Raw genomic sequence first — 24,901 nt, 5'->3', positions numbered from 1 at the left:
ACCTCTATGCAGGCTTAGTGGAATTTGTAAGCTCACTTCGCAATGATGAAGCTTTTGAAATGTTTGAAGAGAAAGCTAAACTGCTGGTGAAAGACTACAGTTACCGGGCTGATCATCAGCGGTCAAGGAAGAGGAAACACAATTTTGAAGAGCCAGACAATGAAATTGTGTTGCTACCAAGGCAGAAATGTAAGACAGCTACATACTTCGTCATTCTGGATTCACTGATTACAGAATTGGTGAAAAGAAAAGAAATCTACCAGAATCTCAATGACAAGTTTGGATTTCTGTTCAAAATTACTACTATGCCAGATGCAGAATTGAGAGAAGCTGCATTAAAGTTGCAACAACACCTTTCAGCAGATGTTCAGGACACATTTGTTGAAGAAATAGTTCATTTTTCTGGGTATATGAATCAGATTAAAGCTCCACCTGAAAAATGTGCGCCCTCAGCTGCTTTGAAACATTTAAGAAATGCAGGTATCTCAGAAACCTTCCCTAATGTTGACATAGTGTATCGCCTTTACCTAACACTTCCAGCTACTAACTGTGAAGGAGAACGTTCATTTTCTGTTTTGAAAAGAGTGAAAAACCAGCTCCGTTCAACAATGAGCCAAGACAAATTGTGTAACCTAGCCTTGTTGACCATTGAGTCTGATCTAACAAGAAATATTGATTTTCAGAATATAATTGATGATTTTGCCAATATGAAATCCAGAAAAAAGTTTATTTAAGAAGTGCCTGTGAATATAAACAATTCTTTACTTTCTTGAGTTTATATGATTTGATAGTCTTATGCATGATGCAATGATAACAATAATGGTCAGTGATTTATAAAGGGAATAATAGTGCTGTAGTGGTTATGCTGAATATAATAGGTACATGATGTCACTACTTTAATAGCCTAATCTAGTAATACTATGCTGTCTTGAGTTTATTCTCTTTAAAATGCATGATTTAACAAGATAGTTATAATGGCTGTTGGTAAATGGTTTTGGTTGTCTTGATGTACTTTCCCTATTAAATTTAATCTAAATAGCCAGAATGTATTTAATTAGACCTTAAACAGGCTCACATCGACCCCCCCCACCCCCAAGGTGGAAGGGGTCGCTTCGCTTACCCGTAACTCAAAGGGGCCCCGCCAATCTGAATAGCCTAGGGCCCGGAGACTTCTTAATCCCGCCCTGATCAGACGTGCAACTTTTTTCAAGGGAGGACCTTCCGGGTTGCAGTAGGTGGCACGATGTCCTCACCCCGTCCTATATACCGGGAAGTGCCCCAGGAATCAGTTAAGATAAGATTTCGTTCGGATTTTAACCCCGGAGGGTTAGCCACCCAGGATAACCCAAAAAAGTCAGTGCGTCATCGAGGGCTGTCTAACTTATTTCCATTGGGGTCCTTAATCTTGTCCCCCAGGATGCGACCCACACCAGTCGACTAACACCCAGGTACCTATTTGCTGCTAGGTGAACAGGACAACAGGTGTAAGGAAACGTGTCGAAATGTTTCCACCCGCCGGGAATCGAACCCGGGCCCTCCGTGTGTGAAGCGGGAGCTTTAGCCACCAGACCACCGGGCCTGCATTAATGTCGGATCTCTCATACAGGGCGTGCACACCCTGGTGTACGTGGATGACGTGGCCATTATCAATCAATCAAGTTTATTCTCTATAAGGATTACAATGCGGAGTTTACAGATTTTGGATATTGTGTGGTTTACATGTTTTAAAATACTAATTACATAGGGGGGGCACTAGGACACCTAGCATGGCTAGGCATTTCGGGCAGACTTAGATTAATTCTAAACTTTAAATTATTACAGATTATGGTATTAAGGCTAAGTGACTACATTATAGTTTGTAAGTTTAGCAATGTGAATGCTTTTGTTTTGGCACAATACATAGTGTCTATATTGGAGTATCATAGGCAAGCTTATGACTAGTTAGGGTTCATTATTTTATGTACAGAGCCATTACCTTGTTGGCTCCACAGGAAAAACTTCAGTATGCTCTACAATGCATACCACCATGGGCTGCCACCTGGGGTTTGTAGGTTACTATCGCCAGGCCCCGGCTCTTATGCTTTACTAGATGACGCATCTCTACTCTTCCATCTGTTTCATTGGTCAAGCACCATTCCCGTTGGTCTATTCTCATCGATGGTTGGGTGTCACCTTAGGTGCCCCACTCTTGACATGGAGGAAACACATAATGGCCCTCCACTTCTCATGTGCTCACTGCACTGCGCTTATTCGCCGGATCTCTGGCACTAAGTGGGGAGCAGATCGAGACCTCCTCTTTAGATTTTATACAGCTATGGTTCGCAGCAAACTCGCCTATGCATGTGAGGTGTGTCTGCCCATAATGCCATGGCATGATAGTGGTTCTCTTTGCACTGCAACTCATTACTGTAATTACAAAATCTCAATGTAAACTTGCAAAGAAATAAAAATTGTGTTGTATTGGTCGAGGTTCCATTTCCGAGCGCTGGAAGGTAGGACTCGATACGGTGTATGGTGTCAGTGGCCCTATAAACCCCAACAGCAACAACAACAACAGCGGTCAGTTTGATATTAAGTTTATTCAAGTACAGGTTCATATAAATAGAATTATCATACATATTAAGATGTGTAACTTACCTAGGATAACTCATTGTGTTCCTTGTAATATCTTATTATTTAAAGCCGGGCAGTAAATTTCAGTAGAAACTAAATGTGATTGTAACTTTAAAACTAAAAACAGCTAAGTAATGGAACTATAAAAATCGGTTACAGTAAACAGATATACAATAGATATAAAGTGAACTGAGTTATTTACATGAACATTGTATATAGAGGATCAGTTTAATATTTGTTTAGTATTAAGTCTGTTCGAGATGCATTGCATAAATATGCAGTTTTCCATGTATTATACCTGGAGTTTACCTGGAGAGAGTTCCGGGGGTCAACGCCCCCGCGGCCCGGTCTGTGACCAGGCCTCCTGGTGGATCAGAGCCTGATCAACCAGGCTGTTACTACTGGCTGCACGCAAACCAACGTACGAGCCACAGCCCGGCTGATCAGGAACTGACTTTAGGTGCTTGTCCAGTGCCAGCTTGAAGACTGCCAGGGGTCTGTTGGTAATCCCCCTTATGTATGCTGGGAGGCAGTTGAACAGTCTCGGGCCCCTGACACTTATTGTATGGTCTCTTAACGTGCTAGTGACACCCCTGCTTTTCATTGGGGGGATGTTGCATCGTCTGCCAAGTCTTTTGCTTTCGTAGTGAGTGATTTTCGTGTGCAAGTTCGGTACTAGTCCCTCTAGGATTTTCCAGGTGTATATAATCATGTATCTCTCCCGCCTGCGTTCCAGGGAATACAGGTTTAGGAACCTCAAGCGCTCCCAGTAATTGAGGTGTTTTATCTCCGTTATGCGTGCCGTGAAGGTTCTCTGTACATTTTCTAGGTCAGCAATTTCACCTGCCTTGAAAGGTGCTGTTAGTGTGCAGCAATATTCCAGCCTAGATAGAACAAGTGACCTGAAGAGTGTCATCATGGGCTTGGCCTCCCTAGTTTTGAAGGTTCTCATTATCCATCCTGTCATTTTTCTAGCAGATGTGATTGATACAATGTTATGGTCCTTGAAGGTGAGATCCTCCGACATAATCACTCCCAGGTCTTTGACGTTGGTGTTTCGCTCTATTTTGTGGCCAGAATTTGTTTTGTACTCTGATGAAGATTTAATTTCCTCGTGTTTACCATATCTGAGTAATTGAAATTTCTCATCGTTGAACTTCATATTGTTTTCTGCAGCCCACTGAAAGATTTGGTTGATGTCCGCCTGGAGCCTTGCAGTGTCTGCATTGCTCCGTATCTTTATTTACTACAAGTGCATGTACAAGGCATACCTTCCTAGCTGACATCAATGACATACTACTATATAGAAAGCCGCTTATTATGCTGAGCATTTCGGGCGAATTAGGCCAGTTTAGTCCCAGGATGCGACCTACACCAGTCGACTGACACCCAGGTACCCATTTTACTGATGGGGAACATAGACAACAGGTGGAAAGAAACACGCCCAATGTTTCTACTCTGGCTGGGAATCAAACCCAGACCCTCGCCGTGTGAAGCGAGAGCGTTAGCCACCAGGCCACCAGAGCCATGTAATGTTATGTAATTCTATGTAATATTATGGAAAATAAACTTTATTAAACATGTGTTACAGTGGGTTTGCGGTGGCAACGCTGTCGCCTCACACACTGAGAGTCCGTGGTTCAGTTACCGGCATGGCTGGAAACATTATAATAATAATAATAATAATAATAATAATAATAATAATAATATGTTTATTTACTACAAGTACATGTACAAGGTATACAGTCCTAGCTGACATCAATGACATACTACTATATAGAAAGCTGCTTGTTATACTGAGCATTTCGGGCAAATTAGGTCAGTTTAGTCCCAGGATGCGACCCACACCAGTCCACTAACACCCAGGTACCCATTATTACTGATGGGTGAACAGGGACAGCAGGTGTCTTATGGAAACACGTCCCTGATGTTTTCCAGTTGTACTGGAGATTAGAACTCCGGACCTCAGTGTGTGAGCTGAGAGCGCTAGCGCTTGAGCTACAGGACACCTGGTCATGTTTCCTTACACCTGGTGTCCCTGTTCACCTAGCAGTAAGTAGATATCTGGATGTTAGTAACCTTACACCTGGTGTCACTGTTCACCTAACAGTAAGTAGGTACCTGGGTGTTAGTAACCTTACACCTGGTGTCCCTGTTCACCTAGCAGTAAGTAGATACCTGGGTGTTAGTAACCTTACACCTGGTGTCCCTCTTCACTTAGCAGTAAGTAGGTACTTGGGTGTTAGTCACCTTACACCTGGTGTCCCTCTTCACTTAGCAGTAAGTAGGTACTTGGGTGTTAGTCACCTTATACCTGGTGTCCCTTTTCACTTAGCAGTAAGTAGGTACTTGGATGTTAGTCACCTTACACCTGGTGTCCCTCTTCACTTAGCAGTAAGTAGGTACTTGGGTGTTAGTCACCTTACACCTGGTGTCCCTCTTCACTTAGCAGTAAGTAGGTACTTGGGTGTTAGTCACCTTACACCTGGTGTCCCTCTTCACTTAGCAGTAAGTAGATAGTCACTGTTCACCTAACAGTAAGTAGATACCTGGGTGTTAGTAACCTTACACCTGGTGTCACTGCTCACCTAGTAGTAAGTAGGTACCCGGATGTTAGTTGACTGATGTGGATCACATCCTGGAGGACAAGATTAAAGGACGACAATGAAAATAAGAGACAGTCGTCGATGACACAGTTTTATTAAGTTATCCTTTGTGGCTAACTTTCCCCTGGGTTGAAAATCAATACAAATCTTACCATCTTATCTTAAGGAAAGTGTCTGGTTAGGGGCTTGTGATCCAAGGAATTGGATCACGAGCAGTTAATGACTCATATAGGTTTAATGCTTTCCTTGATTCTCATAATAAGCATTCTACAACTATTCTGTGGTGGTAGTTTAGATTTTGTAGACACCAGTAATTTATCCAGGAGCTGGAAGCCAATATTCTGTCTGCTAAACAAGTTAAAAATTTTCAAGGGAGGTGGTTTGATATTGGTGTAGGGATCTTGATCCAAGGGATTTAGCTATTTGCTTGTACCTGAGATCAGAGATGATTATTTACAATTTCCCAAGGGTTGTTTTACCCCTACATGTTTAGTGCTTCCCAATGAATATACTAATATTGTAGCAGTGACTGAAATATGGCTACAGGTTTTAGTTAGATAAAACAACTATGTATAATTAATTTAGGGGAAGCTGGAGGTGCTGTCCTGGGAGACAGTAATGGTGAAGCTGGAGGTGCTGTCCTGGGAGACAGTAATGGTGAAGCTGGAGATGCTGTCCTGGGAGACGTAATGGGGAAGCTGGAGATGCTGTCCTGGGAGACAGTAATGGTGAAGCTGGAGATTTTGTCCAGGTAGTCGGGAATTATACGCAGGAAGGAATACATATAAATGACCTCATAGGGGACAGGAGCCATAGTAGGGAAACAAGTGTAGTCAAAGATAAGATAAAACCAATATTGCAAACTAGAAATACCGCAGGAAATAGCAAACAAGAGGACTCCACTAGCAATAGTGAGGATATATTACCAAAAACAAATGGTGGGAGCTCCATTGTTGGTGCTAGGGAGGATAGAAGTAAGACAGGGAAACATGCACCAACAGGGAATAAGCTTTTTCACCCTGAACTGTGTACCTCTTCAGTACAGGAAAGACTGTGCTATAACTTAAATTGCCAGGCATACCATCTAAAGGGGACAAAAAGATACAAAACATCCAGGCCATGGGAAAACCTGGGTAGCCACAGCCACTCAAGAGGGAGAGGTTTTTTAGTGCCAGGAAGGAAAAAAAACTGGCAGGAAATGGCAGAAATCGTACACCAAATCCAGTCATTCCTGGAGTGGAACCACAGTCGATGGCCTCCACTCCAAACCAACAGATACAGATACTAATGCCGGAAAAAAAATCCCCCCCCAGTACCAACAATACCACCAGTCCGATAACATTCTTCTTTGCAAATATACAGGGTCTAAAGCCAGCAACAAACAACAAAATACCTTTCATCCGTGGACTGCTTGCAGAGGCAAAGGCAATGTTCGCGGCTTTCACTGAGACCCACATAAAGGATCACTTGGACAACGAAATATGGATCCCAGGTTACAACCTATACAGATGTGACAGAGTGAACAGGCAAAAGGGGGGGGTTGGCCTGTACATTGCAGAGTCACTTGTTTGCACAGAACTGCTAAATGCCTCAAATGATGTAGTGGAAGTTTTAGCAGTAAAGGTCGAGAACCAAAACCTAGTCATTGTGATAGTCTACAAGCCTCCGGATGCAACATCCCAGCAATTCCAGGAACAGCTGTTAAAAATTGACCACTGTCTGGAAAACCTTCCAGCTCCTGCACCCAACATCTTGCTCCTGGGGGATTTCAACTTAAGGCACCTAAAATGGAGGAATATAGCAAATAATATTGTTGCAGTAATAACACCAGGAGGCAGCTCTGATGAAAACTCACACTCACGCGAGCTTTTAAATCTCTGCACAAAATTCAATTTAAACCAGCAAATAATAGAGCCTACTAGACTGGAGAATACACTAGACCTCATCTTCACTAACAATGATGATCTGATAAGAAATATCACCATATCAAAAACAATATACTCAGATCACAACATAATTGAGGTTCAGTCATGTATGCGCGGAGCCCCAGACCGACATAATGAGATTAGTCACGAGGGAGCATTCACCAAATTCAACTTCAATAACAAAAACATAAAGTGGGACCAAGTAAACCAAGTCCTAACCGATATAAGCTGGGAAGATATACTAAGCAACACAGACCCCAACTTATGCCTAGAACAGATTAACTCGGTGGCACTCGATGTATGCACAAGGCTTATTCCTCTAAGAAAAAGGAGGAGTAGATGTAAAACAGAAAGAGACAGGCGCTCCCTTTACAGGCGACGGAAAAGAATAACAGAGCGGCTAAAAGAGGTCAATATATCTGAAATGCGTAGGGAGACACTGGTCAGAGAAATAGCAAGCATCGAACTTAAGCTAAAAGAATCCTTTAGGAGTCAGGAATCGCGGGAAGAACTAAAAGCCATAAATGAAATCGAAAGAAACCCAAAGTATTTCTTCTCCTATGCCAAATCAAAATCGAGAACAACGTCCAGTATTGGGCCCCTACTTAAACAAGATGGGTCCTACACAGATGACAACAAGGAAATGAGTGAGCTACTCAAGTCCCAATATGACTCAGTTTTTAGCAAGCCGCTAACCAGACTGAGAGTCGAAGATCAAAATGAATTTTTTATGAGAGAGCCACAAAATTTGATTAACACAAGCCTATCCGATGTTATCCTGACGCCAAATGACTTCGAACAGGCGATAAATGACATGCCCATGCACTCTGCCCCAGGGCCAGACTCATGGAACTCTGTGTTCATCAAGAACTGCAAGAAGCCCCTATCACGAGCCTTTTCCATCCTATGGAGAGGGAGCATGGACACGGGGGTCGTCCCACAGTTACTAAAAACAACAGACATAGCCCCACTCCACAAAGGGGGCAGTAAAGCAACAGCAAAGAACTACAGACCAATAGCACTAACATCCCATATCATAAAAATCTTTGAAAGGGTCCTAAGAAGCAAGATCACCACGCATCTAGAAACCCATCAGTTACACAACCCAGGGCAACATGGGTTTAGAACAGGTCGCTCCTGTCTGTCTCAACTATTGGACCACTACGACAAGGTCCTAAATGCACTAGAAGACAAAAAGAATGCAGATGTAATATATACAGACTTTGCAAAAGCCTTCGACAAGTGTGACCATGGCGTAATAGCGCACAAAATGCGTGCTAAAGGAATAACAGGAAAAGTCGGTCGATGGATCTATAATTTCCTCACTAACAGAACACAGAGAGTAGTCGTCAACAGAGTAAAGTCCGAGGCAGCTACGGTGAAAAGCTCTGTTCCACAAGGCACAGTACTCGCTCCCATCTTGTTCCTCATCCTTATATCCGACATAGACAAGGATGTCAGCCACAGCACCGTGTCTTCCTTTGCAGATGACACCCGAATCTGCATGACAGTGTCTTCCATTGCAGACACTGCAAAGCTCCAGGCAGACATCAACCAAATCTTTCAGTGGGCTGCAGAAAACAATATGAAGTTCAACGATGAGAAATTTCAATTACTCAGATATGGTAAACATGAGGAAATTAAATCTTCATCAGAGTACAAAACAAATTCTGGCCACAAAATAGAGCGAAACACCAACGTCAAAGACCTGGGAGTGATCATGTCGGAGGATCTCACCTTCAAGGACCATAACATTGTATCAATCGCATCTGCTAGAAAAATGACAGGATGGATAATGAGAACCTTCAAAACTAGGGAGGCCAAGCCCATGATGACACTCTTCAGGTCACTTGTTCTATCTAGGCTGGAATATTGCTGCACACTAACAGCACCTTTCAAGGCAGGTGAAATTGCCGACCTAGAAAATGTACAGAGAACTTTCACGGCGCGCATAACGGAGATAAAACACCTCAATTATTGGGAGCGCTTGAGGTTCCTAAACCTGTATTCCCTGGAACGCAGGAGGGAGAGATACATGATTATATACACCTGGAAAATCCTAGAGGGACTAGTACCGAACTTGCACACGAAAATCACCCACTACGAAAGCAAAAGACTTGGCAGACGATGCACCATCCCCCCAATGAAAAGCAGGGGTGTCACTAGCACGTTAAGAGACCATACAATAAGTGTCAGGGGCCCGAGACTGTTCAACTGCCTCCCAGCACACATAAGGGGGATTACCAACAGACCCCTGGCAGTCTTCAAGCTGGCACTGGACAAGCACCTAAAGTCAGTTCCGGATCAGCCGGGCTGTGGCTCGTATGTTGGTTTGCGTGCAGCCAGCAGCAACAGCCTGGTTGATCAGGCTCTGATCCACCAGGAGGCCTGGTCTCAGACCGGGCCGCGGGGGCGTTGACCCCCGGAACTCTCTCCAGGTAAACTGCGTGATATGGACACGGGGTACATCAAAAAGAGATCTGTGTCTTGTGTTATGGTCATGTGTCCTGTTAAGGTTGGTGAGGAGAAGTTTGAGTACAGGGTTTATGTTTGTGTTTATTGTTCTATTGTGGCATGCAAAGAGTACGTAACCTTTATTCGGCGCATGTACACACCCTCATTTACAGGCTATCTCCCCCAATCAGCGAACCAGGTTGCTAAGAGTTGATGATGGGGCCCCATCGTTCAACTAGTAACCAGGTTCCAGCCAATGAGAAGATGGTTTTGGCAATCGCAGAGGTGTTGTGGTTACCACTCACCTGTCTGCCCTTGTCATTCCCATTCTAGAGCTGGTTGAAGCACGGTCTGCTCTCTGGTGGCTTCTATTCTGCCTTGCTTACCGTGGAGTGCACTAATACCTATTAGTGCACTCCACAGTATATATAGTGTACATACTTCTGTTCTAAATTGAAGGATAATATAAGTCAAAAGATTTCTGCTGTGTTTATTTTGCTCCCTTTACACCCAGGATAACAGGCCATTTGGACTCCTGGGCTGTAATATCTATGTATGTAGTAGGCACATGAATAAGTGTGGATGTTCTTTATGGTTAACAAATTTAAACTTTTGAATGAAGGTGGAGTATACTGTTGCGAGTGGGAATTTGTTATCATTCTGATTGCAGCCTTTTGCTGGGTTATTAGTGGCCTTAGGTAATTTAATGTTGTTGACCCCATGCACAAATTCCATATGCGAGATAAGGGTAGATGATTGTAGCTGATTGTGGAACATAGTACCGTATCTTTGATAGTATCTTAGAAATTTTCTTGAAAATTTGTCTAGCAACTTCCTAGAAATACCCTTGGACTTCTTAAAAGTTTTTGTCACAATGAACTAGACTGAAAAACCTATTTGATTTGATACACAAATAACCCGCACATAGAAGAGAGGAGCTTAGGACGACGTTTCGGTCCAAGTCGGACCAAAACGTCGTCGTAAGCTCCTCTCTTCTATGTGCGGGTTATTTGTGTATCGTTCCAGTCACGGTATTGTGCCTTTTTGTTATTTCTGTTTGATTTGTTTTGGACAGATTAGGAATCAGATAAGTAATCTTGAGGCTAATGAAAGGCTAAGTTTCAATATCTCATGTCTCATGCAATTACCTTATCAATAAAGTTTTTACCCCTGAGGACACAAACAAAACCTAGAAAGCAATAATTATAATGGTCAGGACTAAAATAAATTATAAAATATCAAGAACACTAGTGACATGGTCCTCAGATAACTAGACAGACTGAAGCCAAACAAGTCACACTGTTGAGCTGTTTTCAAGGATTCTCAAGGGATGTTACTTAGCAAACCATTAGTTAGTCTCTTCAGCAGATCACTACAAACAGGTATCATACCAGACAAGTGGAAAATGTCAAATTTGATACCCATTTACAAAGTGGTAGATAGCTCCTTAGCCTAAAATTATAGACTAATTAACTTAACTTCAAGTGTGAGAAAGTTGTTGGAATCAATAACTGCGGGTGCATTTGCTTCAGTTGATACAGTTTTGATGATATAATCTTTAAAATCCTAGGCAGTAGGTTGGTAGACATCAACCGCCCAGGGAGGTACTACTGTCCTGCAAAGTGAGTGTAAAACGGAAACCTGAAAATGTTTTAAGTGATAGTAGGATTGCTGGTGTCTTTTTTGTCTCATAAACATGCAAGATTTCAGTTATATCTTGCTACTTCTACTTACACTTAGGTCACACTACACATGCATGTACAAGCATGTTCATATGCGTGTCATAAGAGGCGACTAACATGCTGGGAGCAAGGGGGTAGTAACCCCTTCTCCTGTATGCACTACTAAAGTTTAGAAGAGAAACTGTCATTTCTCTTTTTGGGCCACCCTGCCACTGTGGGATATGGCTGGTTTGTTGAAAGAAGAAGAATCTTTAAAATTTTGAGCTAGGAAGAAACAATTTCTAATATATATATACTATTTATGTATTAAGAGTGTTCCATGATTTATTACAGTAGCACAATATTAATACAGCAGTAATACCTAATACAGTGGAACCTTGTTTTTCGTCATTAATTTGTTCCAGAAAGCCTGACAAAAACTGAATTCAGCGAAAACTGGAGCAATATTTCCCGTGAGAAATAATATAAATATAATTAATCTGTTCCAGGCACCCAAAAGTATTAACAAAAAATACATTTTATAGAGAATAACTATAGTTTTACATACAGAAAACAATGAGAAATAAATATAAAGGACTAATGAAGTGGATAAATGAAAATTTAATACACTTTTTCCTTCATTGAAGACTCTTGTTGGTGTAAGGAAGATGCAAGAAGGGGAGAGGGAGGAGGAGAGGTTATTGGTTGGAAGGGGAATCCCCTCCATAAGGACTTCAGGTATCAAGTCCCCATCTGGGGTTACTTCCCTTTGTCTTTTACTGGCACTGGGCCCCTGTTTAGAGAGGTCTGTTTCTGGGTTCTTTTGCCTTAAATGGGACAGGGCATTGCCATTGAACATGTTGCAGACATGTTAGGGTGATATTTCTCCACAAAACTTTGCAACTCACTCCACTTTGCACACATGTCCTTAATCACTGAAGAAGGCACGTTCTGCCCTCTCTCTCCCTCCTCTTCTGAAGCAATTTTCTCAGCTGTGATCTGTTGCTGTTCCAGTTGAAGGTGTTGCAGCTCTTCACTGGTTTGCTCTTCCCTGTGGTCATCCACCAACTCTTCCACATCCTGGCGACTCACATCCAACCCCTTACTTTGCTATGAGTTCTTTCTTGAATTCTAATGTGTTTCTCGCCTTCTTTATTAAAGGGCTGGCACTCAGAACTTTCTTTGGCCCCATGGTAGCTTATTTATCAGTCGTACTCAATAAATAAGCACAAAAAACAATGGATTATTACGAAATGTTTCGGATGAACGTGCAGGGTAATGCTCACTTGATGAGAAACAAAGCCAGACTGACTCAGAACGCGTGTGGGTGCGGGCAGGAGGACACACTCGGTACAGCAGACCGACGAAAACCGAGGTGATGAACTGTGACAAAATTTTGATGAAAAAAGCTGTCGAAAAACGAATTCAACGAAAACCAGGGCAAACAAAAACCGAGGTTCCACTGTACCTACATCTATTATGCAGACTGTAGTTGTAGAGCTTCGGATCCTGATATGACATGTAGTATTGTATATTATATGTAGTAGGTTATCCTGTACATTTTTTTTTTTTATTTTACAGATGTACTGCTAATGGCTGCTGTGTAAGTCAAAAATAGTAATATGGCAGCTCCTATTCACATACTCTCTTCATCAGATAGTGGTTCAGAAGACAGGTTAGTTTATACTGTAGTAATGTTATTTCATAGCAAGCTAACAATACAGCAGTGTTTTTATTAATTTTGAATGCCTGTCATGTCACAAGTGAGGAGCAGCACACTGAAAATCAGGAGAAAAGTCAGATCTCTCGAACCTGATATCTCTTTTGACTTTCTCAATTTTTCCATCTCATTTATAATTGATAATAATTTTCGATGGCATAAAATAACATGCAATTTTTTTTTGTACAGTAGTAACAGTTGAAGATTGAGTATCACTGCTCCATTACTTATGTTAATAGTGTTTGATAATTGTGTTTTATATATTAGCGATTTATTCATTTAACAATTTAGTTCATTTCTTTCCTCTTGTACTTAAGGCTACTCAAGCCATTAACCCTTTGACTGTCGCAGGCCCCTTTCTGAAACTGTCATTCTATGTCGCCAAATATTCGAAAAAAAAAAAATTATTTTTTCTCATGAAAATGTTAGGAATATTTTTCTGAGTGTTTTAAGCCTAAAAATTTTTTTTGCCATCAGTACTTACCGAGATATAGAGCCGCAAAGTTTGCAGAAAGTGACGTGCGTGCGGCAACAGCGGCGACTGCCGCCCACCCGGTATTCTTTTATTTACTCTAATTCAAAGGTTTCTTGCATTTTTCAATATTTTTCTTTAAGCCTAGAGAACAAATGGATTTGTCAGTTAAAAATAGGAGAGGAGAGTTATTAAATGGAGAGTTAGAGGTATTGGGAAGATGGAGGGAATATTTTGAGGAATTGTTAAATGTTGATGAAGATAGGGAAGCTGTGATTTCGTGTATAGGGCAAGGAGGAATAACATCTTGTAGGAGTGAGGAAGAGCCAGTTGTGAGTGTGGGGGAAGTTCGTGAGGCAGTAGGTAAAATGAAAGGGGGTAAGGCAGCCGGGATTGATGGGATAAAGATAGAAATGTTAAAAGCAGGTGGGGATATAGTTTTGGAGTGGTTGGTGCAATTATTTAATAAATGTATGGAAGAGGGTAAGGTACCTAGGGATTGGCAGAGAGCATGCATAGTTCCTTTGTATAAAGGCAAAGGGGACAAAAGAGAGTGCAAAAATTATAGGGGGATAAGTCTGTTGAGTATACCTGGTAAAGTGTATGGTAGAGTTATTATTGAAAGAATTAAGAGTAAGACGGAGAATAGGATAGCAGATGAACAAGGAGGCTTTAGGAAAGGTAGGGGGTGTGTGGACCAGGTGTTTACAGTGAAACATATAAGTGAACAGTATTTAGATAAGGCTAAAGAGGTCTTTGTGGCATTTATGGATTTGGAAAAGGCGTATGACAGGGTGGATAGGGGGGCAATGTGGCAGATGTTGCAAGTGTATGGTGTAGGAGGTAGGTTACTGAAAGCAGTGAAGAGTTTTTACGAGGATAGTGAGGCTCAAGTTAGAGTATGTAGGAAAGAGGGAAATTATTTCCCAGTAAAAGTAGGCCTTAGACAAGGATGTGTGATGTCACCGTGGTTGTTTAATATATTTATAGATGGGGTTGTAAGAGAAGTAAATGCGAGGGTCTTGGCAAGAGGCGTGGAGTTAAAAGATAAAGAATCACACATAAAGTGGGAGTTGTCACAGTTGCTCTTTGCTGATGACACTGTGCTCTTGGGAGATTCTGAAGAGAAGTTGCAGAGATTGGTGGATGAATTTGGTAGGGTGTGCAAAAGAAGAAAATTAAAAGTGAATACAGGAAAGAGTAAGGTTATGAGGATAACAAAAAGATTAGGTGATGAAAGATTGGATATCAGATTGGAGGGAGAGAGTATGGAGGAGGTGAATGTATTCAGATATTTGGGAGTGGACGTGTCAGCGGATGGGTCTATGAAAGATGAGGTGAATCATAGAATTGATGAGGGGAAAAGGGTGAGTGGTGCACTTAGGAGTCTGTGGAGACAAAGAACTTTGTCCTTGGAGGCAAAGAGGGGAATGTATGAGAGTATAGTTTTACCAACGCTCTTATATGGGTGTGAAGCATGGGTGATGAATGTTGCAGCGAGGAGAAGGCTGGAGGCAGTGGAGATGTCATGTCTGAGGGCAATGTGTGGTGTGAATATAATGCAGAGAATTCGTAGTTTGGAAGTTAGGAGGAGGTGCAGGATTACCAAAACTGTTGTCCAGAGGGCTGAGGAAGGGTTGTTGAGGTGGTTCGGACATGTAGAGAGAATGGAGCGAAACAGAGTGACTTCAAGAGTGTATCAGTCTGTAGTGGAAGGAAGGCGGGGTAGGGGTCGGCCTAGGAAAGGTTGGAGGGAGGGGGTAAAGGAGGTTTTGTGTGCGAGGGGCTTGGACTTCCAGCAGGCATGCGTGAGCGTGTTTGATAGGAGTGAATGGAGACAAATGGTTTTTAATACTTGACGTGCTGTTGGAGTGTGAGCAAAGTAACATTTATGAAGGGGTTCAGGGAAACCGGCAGGCCGGACTTGAGTCCTGGAGATGGGAAGTACAGTGCCTGCACTCTGAAGGAGGGGTGTTAATGTTGCAGTTTAAAAACTGTAGTGTAAAGCACCCTTCTGGCAAGACAGTGATGGAGTGAATGATGGTGAAAGTTTTTCTTTTTCGGGCCACCCTGCCTTGGTGGGAATCGGCCAGTGTGATAATAAAAAAAAAACGCACTGTGCCCCACACGTCTGTCAAGTTCACTCGCAAGAAATCACTGAGTAAGGGGCTTGTGTACCAGTTATCAGTAAATAACATATGCCCCTTGCCAAGATATGGTTCCATCATTGTTCGAACCACATCACCAGAGATACCCAATAACTTCATGGTATCTCTCAAAATATTACTGCCAGTGTACACAATGATATCCAAAACTAGACCACTTCTGCAATCACACAGTACAAATAGCTTTATACCAAAGCATTTCCTCTTGCTTGGTATATATTGCTTGAATTGAGAGTCTTCCTTCGAATAAAATCAGGGACTCATCAATAACAAGCTTCCTGAAGGGATAAAAATACATGCAGCACTTTTGTTTCAGGTACATAAACACATTTCTGATCTTATATAACCTGTCGGTTCTGTCAGGCCTGGTTTTGCCTGAAAATTGTAACATACGTAACAGTATCAGGAAACGATTGACACCTATAATGTCACTAAAACCTGGAGTTGAAATCAGGCGTTCTGTTGCCCAGTATGTGGTGACAGTGTGCTTATACACATGTGGCATAAGCATTATTGTGGCAAAAAACAGGTACATCTCTGCCACAGTTGTCTCCTTCCACTTGTGTAGCCATGATTTTGGTGAGAGAATTGTATTTGCCATGGTGTAATCATAGTATGTGTTTGTTTCCCTGACAATGATGTCCATCAGGGGTTCATCGAAGAATAACTCAAAGCAGTCCAGTTCACTAGCATTGTTCCCAAGTGGACATGATGGCTTTATTCCACTTTGTGTTTCATCAAAGTCATGGGGACTGGGAACAAACTCGTCACCGTCCTGCCAATCCCAGATGCAGTCTGCTGGTGGGTTCTGGATATTGTACCGTGGTTGTGGTTGTGCAGGTTGTGGGAGTGTGGGGTCGGGTGAGGCTGGTTGTTGTGCAGAGTCAGCAGCGTGGGTTGTAGCGTGGCCCGCTGATGGTGCCACATGGGCTGTGCCACCATCACTATCACCACCACTGCCTGCTCCCTCACTCACATCATTCATACCCATCGTAACAATATTGTCATCTTCACTGTCAGGTCGTGGTGTAGGGCCACGGGATGTGCTCCCAGAGTTTCTCCTTCCCCTTGGAACAACATATGAAACACTACCAGACCGCATGCTATGTCGTACATACTGCCACTTCACTGGGGAATATTCACCCTCACTGTCACTAGAACTGCTTTCAATGACCTTGAAATCACTATCACTATCACTCACATTCACTGCTAACATCTGGGTGTTGTACACGACCAAATAGTTTCTTCTTTCGTCCTGGTACAGGCGAATGTGAACGTGAACAAGCCGGCCCAGCACCAGAGGTGGAAGGTTGTGGGTCATCTGGGTTTTCATCACTAATTACGTTATCCTGGGCACTTTTTCCGGTAACACTCACTTCAAAACCCTGGAATTCACTGTCACTGACATTTTCATCGCTGTTAGAGCTATCACTTGGGAACAAAAGAAGTAGTAGTAGTATAAGAATTGTATATAATACCGACAAGATGAAATTAAGACACATGCACAACACCCGGGCATCCCCAATCTAGACGTTTCGCCATCCAGCCAGTCACTGGATGGCGAAACGTCCACAACAAAGACAACCAGACGCCGCACATGTGTCTTAATTTCATCAGTAGTTGTAGTAGTAGTAGAAGAAGAAGAGGTAGTAGTAGTGGTAGTGGTAGAAGTGGGAAATAAGGAAGACGAGCCAGTCAAATACAAAGGAAGGGGAGCACTGCAAGAGAGCTAGATGCCCACAGAGGGAGAGCAAGCGCACAGAGGTGCGTGAAAGGGGAAGTGGTGAAATAAATGAAGAAGGAACAGAAACACGAGACAGGAGAGAGAAAGACAACCCAGAGGAGAAAAGGAAAGAGGAAAGAGGAAGAGGAAGAAGAAGAAAAAGAAAAAGAAAAAATGAGGATTCAGGTTAAGTCACGGGTGTTCTGAAGTTTGGAGCATTTAACAATGTAGTGGGAGAGGAAGGCTGGCCAAATCCCTCACTCCCTTTCTTGGTACTTTTTCTCCTGCCCACCTCCGTCACTCTCAAGACTTCATTGAACGGGTTCGCTCTCTCCCAACCTGTAAGATGCTTAGTCTTGACGTTGAGTCCCTCTTCACCAATGTCCCTCTTGATGATGTCCTTGATTTCCTTAGAGAGAAGGCCCATGAAGGGTTTCTTCATCTCCCTATCCCCACTGATGTCTTTCTTGATCTGATCCGCCTCTGTGTGGACTCTAACTCCTTTTCCTTCCAAGGGAAATATTATTCTCAAACCTTCGGTGTCGCTATGGGCTCTCCTCTCTCTCCTGTCCTTGCTAATCTTTACATGGAATACTTCGAGACTGTTCTTCTTCCTACCCTCGATGTGCAACCTTCACTCTGGCTCCGCTATGTGGATGACATCTTTGCTCTGTGGCCTCATGACTCCAGTCTCTTCCAACCTTTTCTTGAAGCTCTTAATAATCTTGCCCCTTCCATTAAGTTTAAAGCTGAATGGGAATCTAATTCCTTGCTTCCTTTCCTTGATGTCCATGTCCACCGCTCAGATACAGGTTTTTCCTTTTCCGTTTACCGTAAACCTATGCACAGTGGCATGTACATTCACTACTTTTCCTATCATGCTTCCCCTGTCAAGAAAAGTGTTCTTATCTCCCTCTTTCTCCGTGCCCTCCGCATCTGTGATCCTCAGTTCCTTCCAGCAGAAATTTCCACTCTTCATAATTCGTTCTCCCGTCTTGGCTACCCTTCCCATTTCATAGACTCTGCCCTCTCACGTGCTAAACGCAATTTCTTCTCTCCCAAACTCTCTACTCATGAGAACTCTTCTATCCTCTGCCTTCCCTACATTTCCGGTCTTTCTAATCTCAACAATTCTCTCCGTCCCTTAGACATCAAGCTTACCTTCCGCCAGACTAACACTCTTCGCACTAATCTCGTTCATACCTCTCCTCCCTCTACAGATGTTCCTGGTGTCTACTCTATTTCTTGCTCCTCCTGTCCTCTTCAATACTTCGGAGAAACTGGTCGATCTCTTTCTGACAGACTTAGGGAGCACAAAAATAGTGTTAGGCTTGCCGACACTAACAATGCTCTTTTCTGTCACGTCAGAGATCATAGCCATCCTATTGACTGGTCTTCTGCTAAAACTGTCTTCCCTACTTCCAACTCGAACAGTCGCCGTCTAGTTGAATCCTCTCTAATACACAACTTTCCTTGTATGAACCTTAGCCCTGGCTTCGTCTCTGTAGATGCCTTCCTCTCCCACTACATTGTAAAATGCTCCAAACTTCAGAACACCCGTGACTTAACCTGAATCCTCATTTTTTCTTTTTCTTTTTCTTCTTCTTCTCTTCCCCTTTCCTCTTTCCTTTTCTCCTCTGGGTTGTCTTTCTCTCTCCTGTCTCGTGTTTCTGTTCCTTCTTCATTTATTTCACCACTTCCCCTTTCACGCACCTCTGTGCGCTTGCTCTCCCTCTGTGGGCATCTAGCTCTCTTGCAGTGCTCCCCTTCCTTTGTATTTGACTGGCTCGTCTTCCTTATTTCCCACTTCTACCACTACCACTACTACTACCTCTTCTTCTTCTACTACTACTACAACTACTGATGAAATTAAGACACATGTGCGGCGTCTGGTTGTCTTTGTTGTGGACGTTTCGCCATCCAGTGGCTGGCTGGATGGCGAAACGTCTACGATGGGGATGCCCGGGTGTTGTGCATGTGTCTTAATTTCATCTTGTCGGTATTATATACAATTCTTGTACTACTACTACTACTACTACTACTACTACTACTACTACTACTACTACTACTACTACTACTACTACTACTACTACTACTACTACTACTACTACTACTACTACTACTACTACTACTACTACTACTACTACTACTACTACTACTACTACTACTACTACTACTAGTACTACTACTACTACTACTACTACTACTACTACTACTACTACTACTACTACTACTACTACTACTACTACTACTACTACTACTACTACTACTACTACTACTACTACTACTACTACTACCACCACTACCTCTTCCTGCCTATATATAGCCGTCCTGCTCCACCTCTGTTAGTGTGACTTTGTCAATGTTCCAAGTCGTACCGAAACGTCGTCGTAAGCTTCTCTCTTTTATGTGCGGGTTATTTGTGTATCACACTTGTCATGTTTGTTTATAATTACACTTGTCATGTTTGTTTATAATTACACTTGTCATGTTTGTTTATAATTACACTTGTCATGTTTGTTTATAATTACACTTGTCATGTTTGTTTATAATTACACTTGTCATGTTTGTTTATAATTACACTTGTCATGTTTGTTTATAATTACACTTGTCATGTTTGTTTATAATTACACTTGTCATGTTTGTTTATAATTACACTTGTCATGGACAAATATTAAACACATTCAGTAATTTACTCAGTGGATTACATTAAACAACTTACCATATGCAAACATTCAACATACTTATTAGTATTGAAATTTATCAAATGTCAACTACTGTACTGTACTGTACTTTAACACATACAGTATTGCAATTTTCATACTTTGTAACAGGGCTAACCTTTACATGTCTGTATACGGTATTTAATCTGTTTATGTAGTTGTAAAGGAAGGTGTTTCCAGAAATACACTAGCAGTTATTACAGATTTTTCAGTTAGTCATTTAATTTTACCCTTAATCATATTTATTCCCTTCAAGGGGGTTAATTGAACTAATTTATGGAATTACAATAAAGTACAGTACAATACAGTTCAGTAATAGGATGGAGAAATATAGGATAACTAGGAGGGTATATAAATCTGGGGTGGATGGTTCCTTTGATGGGTTGGGGTTGGCCTAAGAAAGGCTGGGGGGAGGGGGTAAAGGAGGTTTTTGTGTATGAGGGGCTTGGACTTCCAGCAAGTATGCATGAGCGTGTTAGATAGAAGTGAATTGATGCAAGTGGTTTTTAGCACTTGATGTGCTGTTGGAGTGTGAGCAAGGTAACAGTTATGAAGGGATTCAAGGAAACCAGCAGGCTGGACTTAATTCCTGGAGATGGGAAGTACAATGCTTGCACTCTGAAGGAGGGGTGTTGATGTTTCAGTCTTATAACTGTAGTGTATGCATGCCTCTGGCAAGGCAGTGATGGAGTGAATGATGAAAGTTTTTCTTTTTTTTGGGCCACCCTACCTTGGTGGGAAACAGTCGATGTGTTAAAAAAAAAAATGCCATTGCATTAAATATCTTGTAAAAGAACAAATCAGATCATAAAACAATTTATGAAGAAAATCTCAGTGGTGCTGCATGCCATGAGTGCTCAGCATTTTTATTTTAAATCTGATAAATATTGTTAAACAATTTTCATTGAATTTGTTTGATTTCAAGATATGTAGAACATTAAATGAGCATAATTTGTCATTATAAAAACTAATCATATATGGTGTATTTTTATTTTGTTTTTATGTGAAATTCAAGCATGCATTGTTTGCATTTCAGTGTACCTGATCTGAGAACTCGTCTGAAATCATTGGTATCGCAGCCATTCCTTAGTGTTGGCAAGGAAAGTAATTGTGACGAAGAAAAAAAGATTGTTGAAGATGATGACCTTTTTGTTCTTAGTGATAAGATTAACAAACAAAGGTGTAAGTTACCAACATCATCTCATACTGTAAATCTGTTACTATACTATATCTGTTTTTTATATGATTGTGGTAATAAAATGAGTTACATTACGTGTATAAAGGATCTCACTCTTTCTCGTGTATATCTGATTTATATACAATGTCTTGAAGTTCGAATATTCTTCCATGTTTCTAATTAACCCTTCGGCTGTCTGTCACATAGAACTGTCAGTGACGCCAGGGTCTGTCATGTAGGTCTGTGTCATGATTTCAGATCACTTAGATAAACCGTGAGCGGTAAATTTTGGCCTAGATATGGGAGAATGAGTCTGGGTGGTGAGTGTGCACAGTATAAAAAAAATTCTGCCTCACATAGTGCATGATTGGGAAAAGCAAAACTCTAACCATGTACAGTATTTAGTTTCAAATAGCAAATTTGAGGTCTTGTCTAGGATGATTTTTTATGGTTTTATTGGCTGTTTCTTGGTATCAATTGATAAAATGGGAGACATACTACTACAATAAAGATAATTTTAGTTGTTGGAAGTAGCTTGAAATTGGCCTCAAAATAGTGGAAATATTTGATTATTGGCATTATTCCTGAAAACGGGTAAGGCATTGCTTCCCCCTTCCCAGTCTGTTTTATGGGTTTACCTGGAGAGGGTTTTGGGGGTCAACGCCCCCACGGCTCGGTCTGAGATCAGGCCTCACGGTGGATCAGGGTCTGATCAACCAGGCTGTTACTACTGGCCGCATGCCAGCTGACGTATGAACCACAGCCTGGTTGGTCAGGTACTGATTTTAAGTGCCTGTTCAGTGCCTTCTTAACCCTTTGACTGTTTTCGACGTATAAATACGTCTTACGAGTTAATGTTTTTGACGTATATATACTCAATAATTCTAGCGGCTTCAAATCAAGCGGAAGAAAGCTGGTAGGCCCACATGTGAGAGAATGGGTCTGTGTGGTCAGTGTGCACCACATAAAAAAATCCTGCAGCACACATTGCGTAATGAGAAAAAAAAACTTGGATCGTTTTTTTGGAATAAAACGCCGACTTTGAGGTGTATTTTCGTATAGTATTTATTGTTGTATTCGCGTTTTCATGGTCTTAGGTGATAAAATGGAAAACATATTACAGAAATAGAGATGATTTTCATTACTTTGACGATGAAAACGACCTTGAAACTGAGCTCAACTTAGCGGAAATGTTCGATTTTTACCAATGTTCAGGAGTAAACAAATCACACCACACGTCCAATACACGTCAACTGGGGAGTCTAATATTCTTTCACTAGTGCACTGATATTATTTATATCATTTTTAAAATAATGCAGTAGTCTGCATAACAGTAAATTTTGTATTTTTTTGTATGAATAAAAAATCAAAATAGAAAGCAATAATAATATAAGAGGGGCCTAGAGATGTGACTAATGAACAGAGGATATGCTATTTTAGTGCCTAGAATGTCTACCTTGTTTATTCTGGACCCTATTTTGAAATTGGCATCTTTTTTAATTTGCCTGAAATTGGCCAAATTGCCAATTTCTGACCACTATATTGGGTAGTTCAATTGGTAAATGGGCAGTTTCTTGTACTCAGCTGATATTTAAAATGGAGTTCTAAAGAAATAGCTATGAGTTTGGTCAACTGGAACAACGAAATTGGCTGAAAACAGGGCTCAAAGTCGGCGAAATCACCGATACACATACGTCGCCGATTCCGCTAACTTCGCGGGAACGTAATTCCGTGAGTTTTCGACCAAATTTCGAACTTTTGGTGTCATTACCATCGGGAAAAGATTCTCTATCATTTCATAAGAAAAAATAATTTTTTTTTTTTCAAATATTTGGCGACATAGAATGACAGTTTCAGGAAGGGGCCTGAAACAGTCAAAGGGTTAAAGACAGCCAGGGGGTCTATGTAGGATGGGAGGCAGTTGAACAGTCTTGGACCCTGGACACTTATTGTGTTGTCTCTCAATGTACTCATTGCACCCCTGCTTTTACAAAGTCTGATTCCAATATTGGGTTGTCGTGAACCATGACAAATAACGTTTGGTTACATTTTATTATCTGAAAAATAGGGTATGTCTTCAATTATTTTGTGTGATGGTGAATTCTAAATGGAAGGCAAGTGTAATATAGGAGAAGCTTGGGGACATGATTATTGCACAGATGAAATGTTATTTTAGTGCCAGAAATGTCTGCATTGTTTATTTTGGACTCTGTTTTTAAATTAGAATTTATTTTAATTTTCCAAAAAGTTGGCCAAATTACTGAATTCTTTGCACTTTATTGGGTAGTTTTTGATAGTTGAATGGGTGGTTTCTTATAGTCATCTGATGGAATGGAAGTATACTGTACTAGCAAAATAACCAAGAATTTGGTTAAGTTGAGTAATGGAATTGGCTTAAAATAGGACGCACAGTCTACAGATATTTATTTTTGGTGTCATTACTTTCAGGAAAAAATTCCCCTCCATTGCAAAAGACCCTTTTTATTTGTTTTAATGCGGACGCTATGAGCACTTTTAATTTTGGTGGTCTGGACAGTGAAAGGATTAATGCATTTTATTATTTACTGCATATTGAAGTAACTTTCTGTAACAACATTTAATATACATGTATTGTACTTATATTTATTCATATCCTCCCAGCAATATTTATAATTCTAATGATTTGCAACTAGTGATGTAGAAATGTCTTAACCTAGAGGGTAAAGGGGGTCCATGCCTTACTTTATGAAGGATCTTTTAGGACATGTGTTGAAGAATTTAAGAATTTCTTCCAGCTAGTTGTGTGAGTAATCATGAATTAATGCTATATAGAAATGGGATTCAGAGTTCGTTGCACTGCTGAATAACCCACAAAGGTTTAGTATTTCTTTGTTTGTGAATAATAAGCTGGTGTTGTTAATGATATTTTATGTACTATATACCTCATACCTCATTTCTTAAGGTTAAAATGATATAGGTAGCAAATAAATACATAAATTTAAAAAATTCTCTCTCTTCTGACATTCTATATTAACTATGGTTACACTGGCCAACAAAACTTAACCTTTTATCCAGTTCGGAAGTGAAATTGGTTGTGTTAGACTAACTTTTATGTACTGATCTTGAATGTGAGCGTGTTTAGGTTTTATTACTGAAGACTTTCTTGAACTCTCATGATCAAGGTTTTAACTAATAAAGATTAAGAACCACATTATATATATAAGGTATTACCTAATTATCAGAAGTATTATATTATACAGTGACAAAAACTAATCTTTCTTAATGTAAATTATGTAAATTATATATGTGCATGACAAAAATAACAAAAATTTCCATAGTCATACAAAGATACTTATACAGTTTTCAGGCTTTTTCACTTGTGTTAAGTATCTCTCTGCTGCAGCAGTGTCCAGCAGTAGTTGACCATCAAACTGATTGTCAGGTTTCACTGATTTCTCCAGAAGTTTGTAGATGAATGGTTCAGAGAACCGACATGTTGATAAATTAGACACATGTGCAACTCTTGGGTATCTTTATTGAGGAAACGTTTCGCCACACAGTGGCTTCATCAGTCCATACATAGGAGAAACTTGAAGAACAGGAGGAGAATGAGGTAATCAGTCCCTTAACCTTGAGTCGATGTGGTCAGTCCATCAATCTTGAATTCAAGATTGATGGACTGA

At 41.1% G+C, this 24,901-nt stretch overlaps 1 long non-coding RNA gene across 1 annotated transcript; it reads left to right on the top strand.

Annotated features, from left to right (window-relative positions):
• The first annotated feature begins 2,496 nt into the window (after nt 1–2,496).
• LOC138852112 (uncharacterized) lies at nt 2,497–21,265 on the top strand. Its single transcript, XR_011391571.1, has 3 exons — nt 2,497–2,559; nt 12,841–12,934; nt 21,099–21,265. It is a non-coding gene; the product is annotated as an uncharacterized lncRNA (long non-coding RNA).
• The last annotated feature ends 3,636 nt before the right edge of the window (nt 21,266–24,901 follow it).

Source organism: Cherax quadricarinatus, unplaced genomic scaffold (genome assembly GCF_038502225.1).
Source record: "Cherax quadricarinatus isolate ZL_2023a unplaced genomic scaffold, ASM3850222v1 Contig4140, whole genome shotgun sequence".
NCBI lineage: Eukaryota > Metazoa > Arthropoda > Malacostraca > Decapoda > Parastacidae > Cherax > Cherax quadricarinatus.
This window is presented reverse-complemented; position numbering and strand designations above follow the sequence as displayed.